This window comes from Myotis yumanensis, unplaced genomic scaffold, assembly GCF_028538775.1.
Source record: "Myotis yumanensis isolate MYYU_CA2020_CCGP unplaced genomic scaffold, mMyoYum1.0.hap1 SCAF_1, whole genome shotgun sequence".
NCBI lineage: Eukaryota > Metazoa > Chordata > Mammalia > Chiroptera > Vespertilionidae > Myotis > Myotis yumanensis.
The window spans coordinates 207,587,741-207,608,715 of NW_027223752.1; the positions used below are offsets into that span (position 1 = coordinate 207,587,741).

At 41.1% G+C, this 20,975-nt stretch overlaps 1 pseudogene; it reads left to right on the forward strand.

The window, feature by feature from the left end:
- Nucleotides 1-4,542: 4,542 nt before the first annotated feature.
- On the forward strand, nt 4,543-5,088 carry LOC138995450 (peptidyl-prolyl cis-trans isomerase A pseudogene; annotated as a pseudogene).
- The last annotated feature ends 15,887 nt before the right edge of the window (nt 5,089-20,975 follow it).

The following is a 20,975-nucleotide window of genomic DNA, read 5'->3' on the forward strand; positions in this document are numbered from 1 at the left end:
TCATGATGCCCGTGCCATTTAGCTTTTAATTCCCTCCAGAGCTATAAAGCCAGACCTTTAAAAACTTTTGTCACATGCTTTTGCTTTTGGGAAAGTGCACATTCTGTGGCTTTTTTGAAGTTTTTGTTTTTTGTGTTTGTTTTTTTTACTTCATGTCTACGCTTCCCTGAAGGAAGTTATTTCTCTTGCTTCACTCATTCCTGGTATTTTAGTGGCCATTCTGATTCAAGAAGGTTAGAATTACAACTTCCCATTCCAGGAAAAGAATGGAGAGAAGACAGCTCACCAGGAGGCTCCTGAAAGTACTGGCTTCCAACCTGGGAGCCTCTGATGAGCTATGAGAGAAGCCCTGGGGCAAGGCGAGGACTTCCCATCTGACATTTCAGCTAGTCTTGTGAGTAAGGAGCATATGACTGAAAAGTGGAGATCAGGAAACTCTATGAAATTGCTCTAATGTTTAAAGCTAAGAACCCACGAGGCATAGGGAGAGGGAGAGAGCAATGACTAGCAAACTGCAAATTATCATGTTTATTCAATGAGAGAAAAATGTGAGTGACAACCATAATGATTCATCTTATTCATCATGTTCCCTACATTGATTATAATTTAAAATAAAGAGTAGAGAGTAGCTGGGTTTTGTCTATTGGTTGGAAGGTTGGGCTTCTGCAGGTCTTAGATTCTTGCTCTTCGTGATAATGGAATCACAGAATGCTCAAGCTGGGATAAACACTGGAGGGCAGCTAGTCAGTTTGGCTGATGGTCATCAAATTGGGACCTCATGGAGGAAATGCCTCAGGGACTCCAAAATGTTTGATTTGAATTTCATGTTTAAAATATTTGTAAACATTTAGAAACCCGAGGCTTTAAACAATTATACATACATCTATGCAATAGGCTAAATTTAACGACACATTGGGGACCAGAGATGCAATAATGAATGTAAGTTAATACAATGATCAGAACTGCAAAATAAGAGTAGTTACCATTATTATGTCCTCATGGTGTACTAGGAATAATCCTAACTAATTGACTAAGAGTCAATTGACTAATAACTTTTTAACTAATAGGCAAATAAATATTTGACTATTTATTTGATTATTTAACCATAAGTCATTTAATAATATTGTTTTCCTCACAGTGTTTTTGTGACAATTAAATGAGAAGAGGAACATAAGCTATTGCATATAGTACTTGCACATAGCAGCATTCAATGTATTCTATTATTAATTCTCACAAACATTCCTGAAGGGGTAGATTTATTCCTGTTATATTATCTGTAATCCACTTAAAAATATTTCAATGTTATGTGCGTTAACTTTAATCTCTGTCGTGGGGAGTCAGTTAACATTTGTAGTCCCCTAAATAAAAATATACAATCCAGGGGCTAGTTAGCATTTTGAAAACTCTAACGAAAAGCTCAAACTCCACTGTCATTATTTCTGATCAACACCTGAAGGTTTTCTAATTTTCATAATGAATGTTTGAACTAACATTTCATTGGAGAAATGAATAGTGTTCAAGAATTAATTGACTAGAAATATTGAGTAGGTTCTCCTGCCCTTGAATGAATAGGAAATAAGAATGTATTTAGCCCAATACCTTGCACCCTTCGAATGGTAACCTGCTCTTAGGATTCTAATTCTTCTGGGTGTAGCCTCTTAATGGAAGATTATGTCACCTGACTGACTAGCAGGTGCCCTGCTGCTAGAATATTGCTGTACTTGCCTGAAGGGAAGCTGTCATGTAAGGTGCTTTGAAAGTGTCTAAAAGGGCAGAGTTGCCCTAACTGGTTTGGCTCAGTGGATAGAGTGTCAGCCTGCAGACTGAAAGGTCCCAGGTTCGATTCCAGTCAAGGGCATGTACCTTGGTTGCGGGCACATACCCAGTAGGGAGTGTACAGGAGGCAGCTGAATCGATGTTTCTCTCTCATCAATGTTTCTAACTCTCTATCCCCTCCTCTCTGTAAAAAAAAAAAATCAATAAAATATATTTTAAAAAAATAAAAGGGCAGAAGTTGGCACTCCCTGCACTTACATTAAAAAGTTTGAATGTCTCCTTAATAATTGCTTGTACGTATGGCAGAATTTGGGCCTTGTAACATACTTCCTGTCCAGGATGCTGTAGGAGAGATTTACTTCTATAAGAGGTTACTTCTATCTTCTCAAAATAACTTAGTAATTATGAACAACCACATTGGCCTGGTCAGTTCATGATGCTCATTTGTAAAATTGAGGTTGAAAGAGTTTAAGAATCTTGCCCAGGGTCAATTTACTATTTATTGGTGGTGCTCAGCTACTTCGCCGTCAAAACTTATGCTCCTAACCAGTACATTCTGTCTTTCAGAAAGAGAATTTGTTGAGTAACTGCCATGTGATGATCATATCATATCATAGATTGTTTTTAGCAGTTTCTGTCGGCTTTTGGTACTTTTTGTCTGACTTCTGTATTATGATAAGGCAGGCATGTGGTTGTTAGATACTGTTAATGATTCAGACTTCAAACAAATTGTCTTGATCTTCTCTCCAACTTCTGAATTAGTCCAACTGAAGAGTCCAGAGATACCAAAGAGGACAGTGAAAACACTGTACATTTATAATATTATGCACCAAAAGAATATATAATTTGGATGGTAAGGCTGATATTAAAAAGTATCTGTTGCCCTAGCCAGTTTGGCTCAGTGGCTAGAGTGTTGGCCTGCAAACTGAAAGGTCCCAGGTTCGATTCCAGTCAAGGGCACATGCCCAGGTTGTGGGCTCGATCCCCAGTGGGGAGCTTGCAGAGGGCAGCCAATCAATGATTCTCTCTCATCGTTGATGTTTCTATATCTCTCTCTTCCTTCCTTTCTTAAATCAATAAAAATATATTTAAAAACATAAAAAAGCAAAAAATAAAAAGTATCTGTTATTCATAACTTCAGATATTGATTTAATCTTTGATAAACAGATTTGCTCTCATGGATGACTTTAAAACAAATAGATATTACATATAACACATCTGAAAGTGTAAAATAATATCATACATCTGGACTCAAATCCAAGTGTTGATTATTCCACCTGTGTGAGATTCAGTAAATAATTTAATCTCTCTGAGCTTTAATTTAGTAATGTGTAAAAGGGATATTGCTATAAAATTGCAAAGATTCTTATGAGGATTAAATCAACTAAACTATATGAAGCATCGAGCCCAGTGCTGGCACATAGCTTCAGTTAACAGAAGTCTCAATTTTTATTATTCTTCGATCATCATTATTACCCAATCTCCTGTCCCATGTTTCACCTAAAACAGGAAGAATATCCTCTCCATCAATCTTGGTCTATAATCGCAAAGCTTCCTTGAATGCTTCCAGTGACGGGGAGATCACTATTTTATACTCTATTGCGTTCATAGCTACCCCTGGAAAATTCCCACCTGCTGGTTCTAGTTCTGCATCCTGAACCAGAAGTCTACTTCCTACTCCACAAAGCATCCCTTTAGCTATTCCAAAAGACAAAGTCATATGCGATGGACTAGTCTTGTCTGATCACCTACAGCAGGCTGCATAGAACTTACCTGGGATATAATCCAGCTTCCACACTAACCAAGGTGGGTGATTATATGCCAATAACCAGAGTTCTCAAAATGTGTGTACTATACGCAAGGTGGTGAGAGGCTTTCTGGGAGGGCAATTTTAAAAGCCAGGGAAACCCATCTTTCTTTTGTGACTTGGAGGCTGTTTGTCTTCAGGAGCTTCAAATAAATGCAAATTCCCTGGCTTACTTAACATTCTAATAATTACTGCCACATATTCCCATTACTCCCACTTCATAAATGAAGAACTGATGCTTAGAGAGGTGAAGTAATTGCACGAAAGCACACATGCAGTGGTGGAGCTGCGCTCCCGACCCAGTCCTGGTGAATCAGAAATCCATGTTCTTATCTCCTCCTCAGCAGTAGTGAGTCTTAGCGATGTTTTCTGGTAGCTAATTTCAACATGAAAGAGTAGAAAGCTGCCTCAGAGTTCTTACCTCCCAAATATGCCAAATATTAACATTTTAGCCACTAAATTTAGCAGAAATTTTTATTGATATTTTTCTATTTTAAAATGTAGTAAAAAAAAATTGCAAAAATATTATTTCTTCCTCAGAGGCTCAAAAAATCAAATTTCCATTTGAGATGACAAAGATAATGTGATTTACACGACATTTTTATAATTCCTGAGTTGGCACCTGTGCACAAATTTGCTCAAACTATTGCTCAGCACCTGAAACTTCTCCGGTGGTTGTCAGCTAACACATTTGCCTCCCTGAACACTTGCCTTCTTATCATAAAAGGGGTAAAGAAATGTTGGGGACCTTAAATACTTATAATATTCCAGTAATTCTTATTTTCAGAAGGAAATACAGCAGCATATAGTGGTTTGTAAAATGAGCGATTTGGATCTAATGACTCAATAGATCCTTGATATGTAGAAGAATGAAGTTGGGTCCCCTGCTTCACATCACATACAAAAGTTAACTCGAGGCTTTGCAGACGCCGCCGCCCCGAAGCCGCCCGTGACCGGCCATGGTGAACCCCACCGTGTACTTCAACATCACCCCCGACGGCCGGCGAGCCCCTGGGCCGCGTCTCCTTCGAGCTGTTTGCAGACAAGGTTCCAAAGACGGCAGAAAACTTCCGTGCTCTGACCACCGGGGAGAAGGGATTTGGTTCTAAAGGTTCCTGCTTTCACAGAATTATTCTGGGATTTATGTGCCAGGGTGGTGACTTCACACACCACAATGGCACAGGCGGCAAGTCCATCTATGGGGAGAAATTTGAGGATGAGAACTTCGTCCTGAAACATACAGGTCCTGGCATCTTGTCCATGGCAAATGCTGGGCCGAACACAAACGGCTCCCCGTTTTTCATCTGCGCTGCCAAGACTGAGTGGTTGGATGGCAAGCATGTGGTCTTCGCCAGGTGAAGGAAGGCATGGATATTGTGACAGCCATGGAGCGCTTTGGGCCCAGGAATGGCAAGACCAGCGAGAAGATCACCATTGCTGACTGTGGTGACTCTAATAAATTTGACTTGTGTTTTATCTTAACCACCAGACTATTCCTTCTGTAGCTCAGGAGAGCACCCCTTCACCCCAATTTGCTTGGAATGTTCTATAATCTTTATGCTCTTGCCAGTTTATTGGGTTCCATAATTTCCCTACCCTTTCCCAGTCTAGCTGGATTACAGAGTTAAGTTTATGATTATGAAATAAAAACTAAACAGTTTTAAAAAAAAGTTAACTCGAAATGGATCAACCACCTAAATATAAGAGGTAAAACCATAAAACTCTCAGAATAAGTCTTCATGACTTTGGATTTAGTAATGGTTCTTAAAATATAACACCAAAAGTACAAGCAACAACAACAAAATAAATAAATTGGACCTCATTAAAATGAAAAACTTCTGTGCATCAAAAGGACATTAGCAAGAAAGTGGAAAGACACCTACAGAATGAAAGTACTTACAAGTCATATATCTGATAAAAACTTAGTATCCAGAATATGTAAAGAACTATGAGAACTCAACAACAAGTAAACAACAATCCAATTCAAGCATGGGCAAATGACATGGGTAGCCATTTCTCCAAAAAAGATATGTAATTGGCCAACAAGCACATGAAAAGAAGCTCAATGTGATTAGTCATTAGTGAAATGCAAATCAAAACCACAATGAGATGCCACTCTACACCTATTTCAATAGCTATAATCTATAATAATAAAAGGGTAATATGCTAATTAGACTGGACATCTTCCAGACGTCCTTCCTGACGAAGCTGGGGCCAGAGGGAAGCCAGCCTGGGTCCTGGGTGCCGGAGGGAAGCCAGTGCCAGCAGCTGGAGGAAGGAAGGCCTACTCTTGCACAAATTTCATGCATCGGGCCTCTAGTAATAATAATGATTTGTAAAATGTGTTACTGAGAATCTGAAGAAATCAGAACCCTTATACATTGCTAGTAGGAATTTAAAATGTTCTGTTGCTATGGAAAACAGTTCAGCAGTTCCTCAAAAAGTTAAACAGAGAATAACCATGTGATCCAACAATTCCATTCCTAGATATACAGTCAAAAAAATAGAAAAGAGGTACTCAGATATATGTACATACATTTTCTTATCAGCATTATTCACGACAGCCAAAAGGTAGAAACAACCCGAAAGTCTATCAAGTGATAACCATCCCCAAATAATAAATAAGGGTACAGACATACGATGGAATGCAATGGATAAACAAATTATGGTATGTCATACAATGGAATACTATTCAGCCATAAGAAGAAATAAAGTACTGATACATACTACAACATGGATGAGCCTCAAAAACATTGTTAAGTGAAAGAAGCATGACACAAAAGGTCATATATTGTGTGATACCATTTATATAAATATCCAGAATAGGCAACTCCATAGAGACAGAAAGCAGATTGGTGGTTGCCAGGAATTTAGGGGAGGAGATAATAACTACTTAATAGGTATGGCGTTTCCTTTTGGGGTGATAAAAATATTTTGGAGCTAGATGGGTGTGGTGGCTGCATAATATTGTGAATGTACTAACTGCCACTGAATTGTTCATTTTAAACATGTTTAACTACATGTTATGTGAATTTCATCTCAACTAGAAAAATGTTTTTTGATAGTAGCCAAAGTAATAAAGCCATGTACAGGTTGCTAAATGTAGATGGGAAATTCAAAGAGTGGGGATTATTACATAAAATGAACAGCAACACAACTCTAAAAATTTTAGATCATGAACTTTCAGGAGTGGGAAATCTGTTTGAGTCAAGGCTCTAATGCTTACATTCATGTTAGAAACAGTTTGGCTGATGTTGTCAGGCAAGCAGTAGAGTCTTTAAGTCTATAATAGCCTGTGACTAGTCTGTAAATCACACGCAATAGAGAGACTTAAAAATAACCCACCATCTTTTATGGCTGCCTTTCCAGATTGGCTTGGAAAACAATATGCTGTATTCAAGGCATCAAAGAAATAGCATCAAAAGTGTGCAAATGACCTCAGGCTTATTAATTATTTTAAGGCTATTCACGGTGTTACCAGAGTAAGCATTTATTGTTTGTGACAAGCCCTCAGGGGCAGATGTCATGGTCCTGACACTTCAGCATGCTTGTTACTGCTTTCTTATGTCCTCAATTTCAAGATGACGGAAGTGGAGGTTTGAAAGCTAATAATAGTGCCATCTCATTGGCAGGAGCTGGAAGGAAGCTTGCCCTTGGGAAAACCATAACACCAGGTGCCTTGAGGCGTCCACAAGGGAAACAGGAGAGAAATGGGACAGGAAGGACCACAGCGCCAATACTACAGGAAGGCAGGGACAATGGAAGCCTGTGAGCCTGAAATCCAGCAGGAGATTAAAACAGAGAGAGAGAAATTAAAAAAATATATATGAGAGCTAAAGACAGGAAGATGGGAACCAGATCAGGAAGAGTGGACCATCAAAAACTAGCCAGGGGATTTAGCAGCACTCATATCATTTAACCCAGTGGCTTCCCCCTGGGGATCCATCTTAAGGAAATGATCTTATTGAGAATACATCTTTTATTTGAGACAACTTAACTTCAGCAATGTGAGGAGCAATAATTAAATGAAGTGTCAACCACACCTTGACTCAACAGCCATTAGAAAGGGTGTGGTCATAGAGTTCTTAATAGCATGGGAATTTTTTTGTTATAACTATGTAATAGTGTATTTCTTCCTTTGAAAGTGAACATACAAATAGCAACATCAAAAAGAAAATAATTTATAATTCCACATCTAGAGGTAACCATATTTTGGTTGAATTCTCCCCAGTCTTTTTAATGTAAGTATGCCTATACATGCATCTTTATAAAAATGTTTCATATATACATAACATTTCAATTGGTTTCACTTAGCTAAAACAGGTGTAAAAGGTTGCAAAATCATATACATACATCTCCTATATAATAAAGAGGTAGTATGCAAATTGACCATCGCACCTTTGCACAAGATGGCCACCCCTATGTGGTCACAAGATGGCCGTGCCCATGTCATCACAAGATGGCTGCCCCCATGTGGTCACAAGATGGCTGCCTCCATGTCATCACAAGATGACCACCACAAGATGGCTGGCAGGGGAGGGCAGTAGTGGGTGGTCAGGCCAGCAGGAGAGGGCAGTTGGGGGTGACCAGGCCTGCAGGGAAGGGAGGGCAGTTGGGGGGGACTGGGTTGGCAGGGGAGCAGTTAGGCGTCGATAAGGCTGGCAGGGGAATGGTTAGGGGGTGATCAGGCCAGCAGGCAGACAGGCAGGCGAGTGGTTGGGAGCCAGCAGTCCTGGATTGTGAGAGAGATGTCTGACTGCCAGTTTAGGCCTGAGGGGTCCCAGATGGGAGAGGGTGCAGGCTGGGCTGAGGAACACCCCCCCCCCCCCAGTGCACCAATTTCGTGCACCGGGCCTCTAGTGTGTATGTATGTGTGTGTATATATATATATCATTAGATTAAGTATGTAAAACAAAGTAAATACAGAAAAAATACTTTAAGGAAATATATCATTATGAATGTCTATAGGGTGGATTGGGGAAGGTTCTCCCTACTCCTATTCCTCAGTCATTTTGATGTTTACCTGCTCCCTTAATGGAATTGATTTCAGTTCTCTAAGGTTGGAGATGGTGGGAGTTTTGGGAAAGAGATTTGGGATGGGATGGATGGCTGACTCCCATCCTGAGATGCCACCCTGTAGGATGGAGGCTGGATGTTATCACGGGAGCTGGCAGGCATCCTTACTCGCAGTGGCTGCAGTGGGATCCAGGCAGGAGGGCATGTTGACAGGAGTCCCCAGGCTGCAGGTTAGCAAACTCTGCCTTGGGAACCTGGATTGTGTTGTAAATCAAGTTTCCTGATGATCTCCAGACCTTAGGAAAACCTCATTTTAATGTCCTAGCCATCCTCAAGCACCTTCTGGCCCTATCTCCTCTGCATGTTCACATGTTTCCACCCCGCCCCCATGCAGTTCTCCCACCACTGGCAACTCTGAAAATATGAATTTGCTTTTATTTAGGAGGCAATTGGCTTCCTTAAAGAATGTGTATTACTTTTACAATGAAAAATAATAATAAACTTTTGTTTCATGGATAAATAAACCTGGTGGAGGATATTTTGGAGGCTCACACTAAAGTTTTCATGAATGCTGTTGAGAGTTTACACTGTCTAGAAAGAACGTACTGTGCCCCCCCCCCCCGCCCCCACACCATGTTTTATGCTCACCTTGAGCCCCTATGCCCCCACCCCCTCAGGGGTCATGGCCAAGATCCAGGCCAGTCAGGCATACTGTGGCAGCCTGACTACTCAGCTATTTCATTTTGCTGAATTCTGTCTTGCTTGCTAACAAGTCTATACAGAGAGAGCAACCAGACCCCCAAAGTTTATTTCATCGGGGAGAAACGAGCCCTATTCCCTAACACCAGGACATGTATTTGAGGATTATTGCTATTCTGCTCCTTGACCTTCTGTCCTTCAGGCTAAATAATCCCGGTTCTTTCAACCTTGTTTTCCGTAAGCTTTATTGTTTCCAGCTCTTAATATCCTCACAATTCTACTCGGAACCTCTCCCAGTCCTGCTCGTCCCTCTTTAATTACAGGGCTCAGACACAATATTATAGGAAGTGCTTGAGCTGTGCTCAGTAAAATGAAAAGCTTATCTCAAGATTTCTACATGCTGGGGTTACACAGCCTTCTCGGGGTCACCCAATACTCTTTTTAAGCAACTGCTTAAAAATGCCTTGTGAACAGTTTATTATCTGCTGGGAGCAGCAGCCTGAGGAGGTGGGCATGGTACGGGCTCCTCAGAGTGGCACAGCTCGACTAGCCGCGCTCAGGCAGCTGGCATCTGTGCTCACAGAGGAGGGCGCATGTGGCAGAGGTTGGCTCTGGGGGCCTGGGTCTTCTAGAGAACATTCGCCTCTTCAGAAGCATCCTCTCTCACCAAAGAGATTGTCCCACAACCTTTCAAAACAAGAATCTCCTATCATCATTTATACTTGGCCTAATACTCTGTCACATATGTGTGTTTCATTTAGGAATTTGCATTTAAATCTTTTTGCTTCTCATTGAAGAATGAGAGACTTTAATTACTGCTGAGAGCATCTCAAACAGTAGCAAGGGAACGGGCTCTATCTATCTATCTATCTATCTATCTATCTATCTATCATCTATTCATCCATTCATCCTCCTTCCTTCTTCATGTCTCTGACCTCATTGGTCAGACTGCCCCTGATAGTAACCCTCTTTTTGTCACATCCAGTGGTTCTCAACCTTCCTAATGCCACGACCCTTTAATACAGTTCCTCATGTTGTGGTGACCCCTAATTTCATTGTTACAAATTGAAGATAATTAAAGCATAGTGATTAATCACAAAACAATATGTAATTATATGCGTTTTCTGATGGTCTTCGGTGACCCCTGTGAAAGGGTCGCGACCCACAGGTTGAGAACTGCTGTATTAAACTATCTAGCCATGGTAGGCAAACTGCGGCTCTAGAGCCACATGCGGCTCTTTGGTCCCTTGAGTGTGGCTCTTCCTAAGCCTAAGGAGTACCCTAATCAAGTTAATAATGATGTACCTACCTATATAGTTTAAGTTTAAAAAATTTGGCTCTCAAAAGAAATTTCAATCGTTGTACTATTGATATTTGGCTCTATTGACTAATGAGTTTGCCGACCACTGATAGGGAGATGGAGACAGAAGGACTACAGAGAAAAGTATTTGATCTGACTTTCTCTTTCCCTCCCTCCCACCTCCCCTTTCTCAATTCCTTCCTTCCTTTTATTCACTCAACAAAGATCTGTTCAGTTCCTGCTGCTCTCCTTCTAGGTTCTCAATCAGGTTCTAGGTTAAAATAATGAAAAATAAACTGAGCCTCTACCTCCAAATGCCTCATAATTTGGTATGAAGAGCCAGACATATGGAGAAAGATGTGTATTTAGTCACTGTCCTGGATATTGTGTGACAAAAAGAAGAGTCCTACCTGGGACTAGAATGGACCCTGGGAAGGCTTCTTAGGGAAGCTGAAGCTTTTCTTGTACTATTAATCCACACACCTTCCATATCATCCTTCTGTCCCAAGCCTCCCAAGATGCAAGGGAGATGGGATACTTTCCTTCCTCCTGCTGGGCCATCTAATTGCATTTCTGCTTTCCTGTCCCCTTCAGGGCAGCAAGCTCTCAACTTTGTAGCCCAGAGGTTTTTGTTTTCACTTCCTCCAGATACAGAACTCTCACATGGAAACCCTCACATGTAGGAAAGAGGTATTGTTTGAGTGTATATACGTGACAAACTATTGGAAATCTCATCCCTTGTGACACAGTAGAAGAGTAGGGGGACCCTGGCCAGTGGAAACTAAGGTATTTCATTTCTCTATACAGTACAGTAGCAAGTATAAACTGAGCACATCTTTGTCTAATCCTCTTGTGCTTTTTCATTTTTTAACTATTTTGCAGCAATTTATTATTTTAATGTTTAAGTAAACTACTATTTCCTTTCCACATGCCTACTCATACCACTCTGACAGCAGGTGTGTGGGTTTTCACACACCAAGCATCTCGGATTCTCAGTGTACACCAACTGGGAGACCTACACTTAACTCAGTTCTGACACTAACTATCCAAAGAGTGCAGACAGACCCCACAGGTGGATACTCACTCTTATAAATCTGGCCACGCTCACTTCAGATGCCAGTTGCCAGTCCAGTGCTTCTGACTGACTTGCTATAAATCAGGTGTTCCCATGACCCCCTCCTCATGTTTGGTAATTTGCTAGAATGCTTCACAGATCTCAGGAAAAACAATGTACATACTATAGTACTGGTTTATTATAAAGGATACAATCAGATATGAGAGATGCAGAGGACAACGTATAGGTAGGGGGTGCAGAGCTCCCATGTCCCTTCTGGAACCCTCCCAGCACCTCCAGGTGTTTACCAACCTAGAAGCTCCCAGAATCCCATTGTTTAGGAGGGTTTTTTTTTTTACAGAGATTCCAACACAGAGGCATGATTGATTAAATCATTGGCCAATGGTGACTAAACTCAATCTCCAGCCCCTCCCTTCTCCCCAGAGGTCAAGGAAGTGGGCCTGAAAGTTCCAACTCTCTAATCCTGTGGTTGGTTCCCCTGGCCACCAGCCCCCAACCTGAGGCTGTCCAGGAACCCCTAGCTCCCTGTCATCTCATTAGCATACAAGAAGACACTTGTCACATAGGAAAGACCAAGGGTGGTAGGAGCTATGTGCCAGGAAAATAGTGGGGTGGAGAGGGGTGGTCAGAGACCAAATATTATGTTTCTTATTATGTGTTATTTTTACATATAAACTTATCTTGAATATTAGACTGCAAGGCCCTTGAGAGGAAGGAGCAATGCTAACACATCTTTAGATAAGCCCTAGCTCTTAGCAAACACTCAATAAATGTTTGCTAACTAACTGAATAGCTTCCTTACTCAAAATAAGTATTTTGTAAACATTTGTTGAATGGGTAAATGAGTATGTGAGGATTAATCTCTTGTAAATTTTATTTGGTTTCCACAGTAAATGCTACCCCATTGTTTCACTGCAAGAGTTGGGCCGGCCCAAGATGGAATTTGGACACATGTGCAGTGCCTTTAGTTGTGTTACTGGAGGGAACAGTACTGGCAACACATAGGACAATCCCACACAAATCCCACTCCAGCCATGCAAGTAGATGAAAAACTTCTTCCTACTTATAAATACCCTGTAGAAGAGGCTCAAGAGAACTCCCTCATCACTTCTGCCATGTGAGGATATGGTGAGAAGACGACATGAAGTGGGCTCTCACCAGACACCGAATCTGCCAGTGCCTTGATCTTAGACTTCTCAGCCTCCATAACTGTGAGAAATGGATGTCTGCTGTCTATAAGCTGCCCAGTCTCTGGGATTCTAGGACAGGGTCTGAGAGGGTGGAGAACTGTTATTATTCTCCAATACTTTGCTGCTTTCACAACTTTTTTTTCTGCTCACAGCCTCAAAGAATCATAGAGAATCTTGATTGCCAGCCCCATTTACATTTTCCAAGCAGTCCTACACACCTTATTTAGATGCCCCTCATTCGTTCTTACTAATGGGTATTGTGCTATCTCCCCAGATATCTGCCAAAGATCATTCCTGACAAAGCTTCCTTTCTCAGATCTTAGCCATCCTCTTTGTTTGGAGCATTGCCTTCCTGCCAGATGAGCAATGAAACCGAAACAGGTTAATGAAGCTGGGATTAGCTGGCTTAAGGGAAGAGGTCAACCAAGGCCAGAGAAGTTTTCAGGAAACACTGGTCATATCCTGATCTTACAATCAAAGGCATATCAGCACCCAGTACAGTGGCTGGCACATACGCTGTCTTTGTAAGAGTTAGAAAACTGTGCCCCTTTAAGAAAGACAATTGCAAAAAGGCTTCTCTCCAGAGCTGATGCCCTCAAGTGCTGCTCAGAGCCAGGTTGGATCTCAGCCCCCACTCACCCTTGCAGCCTGGACAGCTCCCAAGTGGGCTTTTGGTGTACTGTTAGTGAATGATGACCATTTGGGGTTGGGCTAAGGGACATGGATGACTTGACACAGAAAGCACTATATACATTTATATATGTTTAAAATCTATATATCAACCAATATATCAATAACTGAAAATAAATGTCTTCATTGCTATGCTTCCTATATTATGTTACATTGTGTTTGCATCTCCTCTCCTAAACTAATTTCTTAAGAAGCAGAATTATTTTTTATTCACGTTGAATCTCCCATATAGTTGTAGAGTGGCTGGCCTCCTCCTGGCTCAGTGAATGCTGTTGATTGACTGACTGATGACTAATGGAAGGTAGGAAGGAAGGAAGGAAGGAAGGAAGGAAGGAAGGAAGGAAGGGAGGAAGGAAAGAAGGAAGGAAGGAAAAAATGGATTCCTAAGGCAGAGCAGTGCCCTCAGGATACCACCTTCCCAGGTAGGACTTCTCTCAATATGCCAAGCCTTGAAGTAGAGGAATTAACGGGAACAGTAAGGCTCCCTTGCCCTTCCTGGTAATACCTGAGGCTGCCAACAGGCCAAGAGACTGTCTGGCTACCAACTGATGCTGTTAAATGAACAAAGGAGTCTGTGGTTTTGGGGGCTGCCCGTCTGGCACCTTGCAGGAAAGTGAAACCAAGTATGAAACACACCTGTTCTCTCTGGCCTTTTAACTGGCAGGGATTTAATTCCAAGGGGCAGGAGAGGTGGGAGGTCCAGGCATTGAAAAAGCCAGGGGATTAATTGTGTTAATGGTTGGATGTACAGGAGTTAGGGGGGCATCCCCTGCATATTGTGGCCTCTTTATTTCTCACTACTGTAAGCCTTGTCAGAAGCCAGATGGTCCAGACCTAAATGAAAACAAATTCACTTCGGGAAGAGAAACCTTAGAGCATGTTTCAGGGAGTAATGACCCTGGGAGGCATTTCCAAACTCTGGGGGCTGACCTTTGTTGCTCGCATTTCAAAACGTGAATTTTCAACCTTCAGCCAAGGCATTCAAGGCCTTCCCAGAGTCTGAGGATTCCAGCCCCCATCCTCTCTCATCAACCAAATTCCTCTCCATCCTCCAAATCTTAGTGTGCATTTTGGCCTCTGCACTGTTGCTATTTCCTCTGTGTAAAACACCCTCTGCCTCTTAAACTGCTTTGGTCAAAAACACACCATGCTGGAAGCCGGTCCATCCTTGCTGCTTGACACAGTCGCTGCAGGAAAGAAACATCTGCACAGCATATGTTTCAATGGACCTGGCATATATAGCATACTGTTCTTAATATGTTTGCTCTCCTTAGTGTCATGTGTTTTAACCAAGGTCATCTCTCTGAGAAAGGTTGTTTCCCCAGGTGGGGATTTTTCCCTGAGGTTAGGGAGGGGATACAACCCCTTAATTAAGTGCCAGGTGTGTAGTTAAGCTACATAATCTTTACTCCCTGGATTGGAGATAAGAAACGCCCTAACCTTTGTAATAGAAATTGACAGGATTAAAATCGGCTGGTATAAATACGCATGTAACAAGACAATAAACATCAGATCCTCATCAGTTCCTAACCAGAACTCCAACCAGAACTTTGGCTGGAGATCCTGGCTATAGGTCCTGACTAGGCTGCTGATCAACTGAAGGCTGTCTTCGTGTCATTCCTTCTTTGCCGACTCCATCCACACCTTTGGGGACCCCTGGACCTGCTGGGATTGGACCCCAGCAACACCCATTCTTTAGGGCCCCACTTACATGCCATCTTCTTCAAGATATCTTTAAAATCCCCGTAACCTGGACCATTTTAAGACTCGTAGTCTCATATATTCCACCTCCATTCACACCAAAGATATTAAAATGCACATTAAGTAAAATGTTTTTGTAGTAAAAATTTTAAATTGCTTATCAAATTATTTATTATTTTAAAATTCATTTAATTTATAACTGAATAAAATTTTTTGCCAAATCATTATTAATCCTTAGGAATTCTGGTAAGGTAAGAAAATCTGCTCTAGAGAATGTTTTGTATCTGTTATAAAATTTTATAAATATTAAAGTTAACTGCCTGACTGGTTTGGCTCAGTGGATAGAGCGTTGGCCTGCGGACGCAAGGGTCCTAGGTTCGATTCTGGTCAAGGGCATGTACCTTGGTTGCGGGCACATCCCCAGTAGGGAGTGTGCAGGAGGCAGCTGATCGATGTTTCTCTCATTGATGTTTCTAACTCTCTATCCCTCTCCCTTCCTCTCTGTAAAAAATCAATAAAATATATTTTTTAAAAAGTTAACTGTTATTAAATATAATAATTATAACTGATTTTATACTTTTGATTTATATATTGGGAGCCCAAAACTTTTTTTCTTTATACCTTCCCATTTCCATAGGCCCTTAGAAAACTGGGTAGCCTAGGTCTTCTAAAGGGAACAGAGCCTTGTCCCCAGCAGATGGGCTCTCCTGTTACCACAGGCTCTCTGAACCCCTTCTAGAGTAGGGTTACTTTTTATCAAGTCCTGCTCTGCATTCTATATCCAGCTACCTGCTGAATACACATAATTGAAAATGGTCAAAGCAACCAAAATGATGCCATGATTGCAAACTTATAGGCACTGAATAATACACCATGAAAACATAGAAATCAAACATGTAAAATGATAAGGAGACATTAATAAATTTTTCATAATAGTTGTAGATTTTTACCCTAGTAGATGAAGAGTACACAAATTGAAAGATACAGAAGACTTGAATAACACAAGTACAGCTTGATGTAAATACTTATAAAACCCCACGCTTAACAAATGAGACTATACCTTATATACTAGTATAAGCACACACAGAGCAGGGTTCCTAGATATAGGGTCATAGCCTTGTGGGCTGTTCTCTGACAGGTAGATGAGGGATCCACTCTGCTTAATGCAGTAAGAATGGCCAAGGGTAGCTGTCACCAGTGATGTCTGAGAAGGTTTTACAGGGAGGACTTGAAGGAATTAACTTGTCAAAGACTTGAGGCAGAGAAGAGCATTTCAGTGAGTGGAACTAGCTCATATAGGTCTAAAAAATCTCCAAAAGGAGAAAGAGCAAGAACTTCTATGCGATTAGAGTACAAGAAGTGATGAGGAAAGACACTGGAAACTTAAGAAGCAGAGGCCATGGTAGAGAAGGCTTCACAGGACGGGTCTGAAAGTATGTCTTTACCCTCAGCAGTTCCCAATCTGCAGATACGTAGGCATGGCCACCATGATATTTGCCATGTCCATTCAGCAACTGTATTTTGTAAACTCAATGTTCTTCTTTAAGTCAGCCAACTCTAAAACTCAAGAGTATTTATTGAAAAAGAAATTGTGTATCACACTGAAGGAACAACCAACATCCTTGTCATTAATAGAAGTTAACTATAAAAAATAAATACAATGAAAACAAAACTGTGGTGAGCATCCTATATCCCCGACCCCAATTAAATCATAAACTCTTAAAGTGCTACCATTGATGGGTTACTATTCACATTAAAACACACACACACACACACACACACACACACACACACACATTAATGCAAGGAAAGAAATATCTAATTGAAGAATCAGGGGCTCCATAGTAGCTCATTTATTTAGATCACATAGGTAACCCTTCTTTTCACCAAATAGTTCTATTCATATTAGGCAAATCACATCTCTATCTCAGTCCACAGAATAAGACAACAATAAATGTGCTCTTATTCAACAGGGTTACTAGTATATGGAGGATTGAATGAGTCTGGGTAGCAGAAGTTCTTTGGATTATAGTCTGTTGGTTATTATAGACAAGGCACCCTGTTACGTGTTTTACATGTATGATTGTATTTAATTCTTATAGCAGCCTTATGCGACAGGTAGTATTACACTTACCACTTTGCAGGTGAGGAAGCAAAAACTCAGAGAAGTTAAGTAAAGTGTCCAACTTTACTAACAAGTCAAAGCTAGAGCTTTAACTCAAACCTTCCTGGCCCTAAAGCTCTCAATGTTAGTTCTACAAACACCTCTCACTTGAATAATTTTAATTTCTCTGGGACTTTCTTTTTCACCAGATTCCATTTATATGTAGGGAATTGGTGTTGCTAATATTACCAGGGAGAAAAAGAGAAGAGACCTATATGCCTAAATCTGATGACCACCAGTTGGCTGAATAATTAGTTCCATAGTTTACTAAGATTATGAAGTTATTAAAGTCACCTCCATTCAATCAGGAATAAAGAACATTCAGTTAATTCAGACAAAAACCTCATCACGTTAAACAGCTAAACCTATCAGCCTCCTTGCCTTAAAGATGGTCTGTTTTTATCTAATGATCCTCAAGAAACACTTGGCTTACCGTGTTCTTTTCCTTGTATTGGATGCTAGAAAGTGCAAGGTGAAACTTGCCTTGAGTCTACAAATAGTGTGTACCCTGACCTTCCTCCGAGTTTTCTAACAATATTGACCCCTTAGCCTGATAGCCTCATCTATTTATTTATGTAAGTCCTTTTTTAAATTTTAAAATTAAGGTTTAAAGTCTATAAGTGTTTTTACAACACTAAATTATTAAGACTTTAGAAATCTAGACAGTCATCTGTGTAAATATGTTCACTTATTGTAGGTTAACATTTCTTTCCATTTTAACAAGTTTCCAGATCCAAGTTCATGGTTGCACAGAAATGTGGGTGATTATTGTTGGAGCTAAATGCCTTCCTACATTGGAAACCCCCCAGCTTTCCTCTTCCTTTATTTTCATTAAATCCGAGAACCCGGGGTATTTGAAAAGTAATCTCCGTAACTTCCTCCATTTCCATTATTTTGTTGTGTATTTTTATAAGCTAACTAACATTCTTTTGAGAAGGTGGAATATAAAAACAGCAATTAATTACTTCATTAACAGAATGACTAGTCCCAAGTCCATTTCCCAGCGCCTCTATCATTTCCTAGATTGGCTAACCCAGGAGCAAATGTGTAGGATGCCTAAAAATAATACCTTCATTTTGTTTTACTGAGCCATCAAAGTGACTATTTTAATGCCACTATGAGAAATATAAAAGCCTAATAAAATCAAGGCTGTTGATACTTTGTATGTCTCTTGAGGGGTTTTCTGATATCTCAATTAAACACCTATTTTATTTTTCCAATAGAGGCTCACATTGGAAGGGCCAGAGGCAAGGGACCAAAAAAGTCTGGAAGCCTCTGACCCACCTAGCTAGAAGCAGAGGCCCTTCACTGGACTGGGGTCCCATCCTTTTTTGCAAAGGACAGAGCCATCCAGTTGGCACTGGACCAGGGCCTTAGATACTAGTTGGGAGCCCAGCCTGTCCCTATACTGTTTGCCACCGGGTTTCTACTTGACCTAAGAGTCAACCAAGTTGTACCTCTCCCCGGGTAGGAGACCTTGTCAGCTAACATGCAAGGTACATCAGAGCTCTTATTATTACTTTTTAATTCTATTTTTAGTGATTTCATAGAGGAAGGGAGAGGGAGAGAGAGAGAAACATCAATGATGAGAATCATTGATCTGCTGCCTCCTGCATCCCCCTAATGGGAATCAAGCCTACAACTTAGGCATGTGCCCTGAACTGAACAGTGATCTTTTGGTTCATAGCTCAATCACTGAGCCATGCTAGCCAGGCTTTTATCATTATTTACTAGAGGCCCAATGCATGAAATTCGTGCATGGAAGCGGGGAGGGGTGTCCCTCAGCCCAGCCTGCACCCTCTCACAATCCAGGACCCCTTGGGAATATCCAACTGTCAGTTTAGATTGGGCCTAAACTGGCAGTCAGACATCCCTCTCTCAATCCAGGATGCCTTGCTCCTAACTGCCCGCCTGCTTGCTCCTTTCCACCTGCCTGCTTGCTCCTTACCATATGCCTGCTCGCTCCTTACCACTTGGCTCACCACTCCTTAGTGCTGCACTAGCCAGCCGTGAGCACAAGTTCTGGCATAGCGGTGCTCCCACTGTGGGAGCGCACTGACCACCAGGGGGCAGGGGCCCCTGGTGGTCACTGCACGTCAAAGCGACCGGTCGTTCCAGTCATTCCATCATAATGGTTGCTTAGGCTTTCATATATATAGATTTTTTTTTTAAACACTGAGTGGGCTCAGGACTGATGACCAGTGATGGCAGAGGCTATTAAATTGTCAGCCTGCTGTCTAGGGCCTGGTATTTGCTGACTTATCCCAGGAAAGGCGAGTCCCAGGACCTGTAGGAGACAGACTTGCCCTCAGCTTTTACACTTGGCATTGCGTCTCTCCAGACCATCTTTCATGGCCCGAGGCACTCTTTTACCCGAGTGAAGGGGATGTGATCTGAGCTTGCACCATAGCCTCTGATACAGGGCCTTTCTCCACAGTCTTTTGCTCCCTTATGATTGTCCTTCTTCACCAAGTCTGGCTGTTGGGGATTAAAGACAAGAATCTGGGCTTATTATACATGGTTTCTAAAGCTGGAAAAAAGTATTGCCAAATCCTCTAATGCAGAGGTTCTCAAACATGTTGGTCTCAGGACCCCCTTACACTCTTAAAAATAATTGGGGACATCAAAGAGCTATTGTTGATACGTGTTGATTTGACTATGAGTATTAGCTATTTTAGAAATTTAAAAAGAAAAATTTAAAATACTTATTAATCTATTTAGGTAACAATAATAAACACACTGTATGTTAACATAAATACAATTTTATAAAAATAAGTCTTTTCAAAAACTAAAAAATGTAATGGGAAGAGTCACATTGCTCTAGAATTTTGCAAATCTCTGCTGTTTTACCATCTGTCATGTAGCCTCCAGAAAACCCAACTGTATGCTCATAGGAAAATGAGAGTGAAAAAGGCAAATAATACTTCAGTATTATTATGAAAATAGCTTTGACTCTGTAGATCCTCTGAAACTGTAGTCTTAGCACACTCTTCCCTAGGGTACTGGGCCACACTTGGAGAACTGCTGCTCAACTGTGTGTACCATCCTTTCTCTAATATACACATGAGTTAGAGGAAACAAGCTCTTTGGAACACTTGATTTTATTAACCCCTCCATTTTTTAATAGCCCAGAGGATCCAATTTATCCAAATCCTAGCACTCCATTCAGTTCTTTTCATCCAGGCTCATTTCTACCAAGGTCCACCTCTCTTCCACCTTCTTGACTTTGAGATATCTGATGTAAGCCCTCAAGTACTCAGCCTGCAAATAACTCACTTTCTTAGTTCTACTTAACTCCTGGGGAAGAACTCTCATTGGCTCATTTCAGGCCATTCCACTCTGGTTAAAGATTAGGGTCAAGATTCTGGAATGTGATTGACCTTGTTTGAGCCAACCAGTGGCCATGGTGTTAAGATCAGACCAAATCATGATGTATTATGGAAGTTATGTGAGATTTGAGTCATAGGCACATGTGTGTGCGTGTGAAGGGTGTGTGTGCTTTGTCTGAGAGAAGTGTAAAGAGCAGTGAGGTGAATCTGGAATCTCCTGGTAAAAGA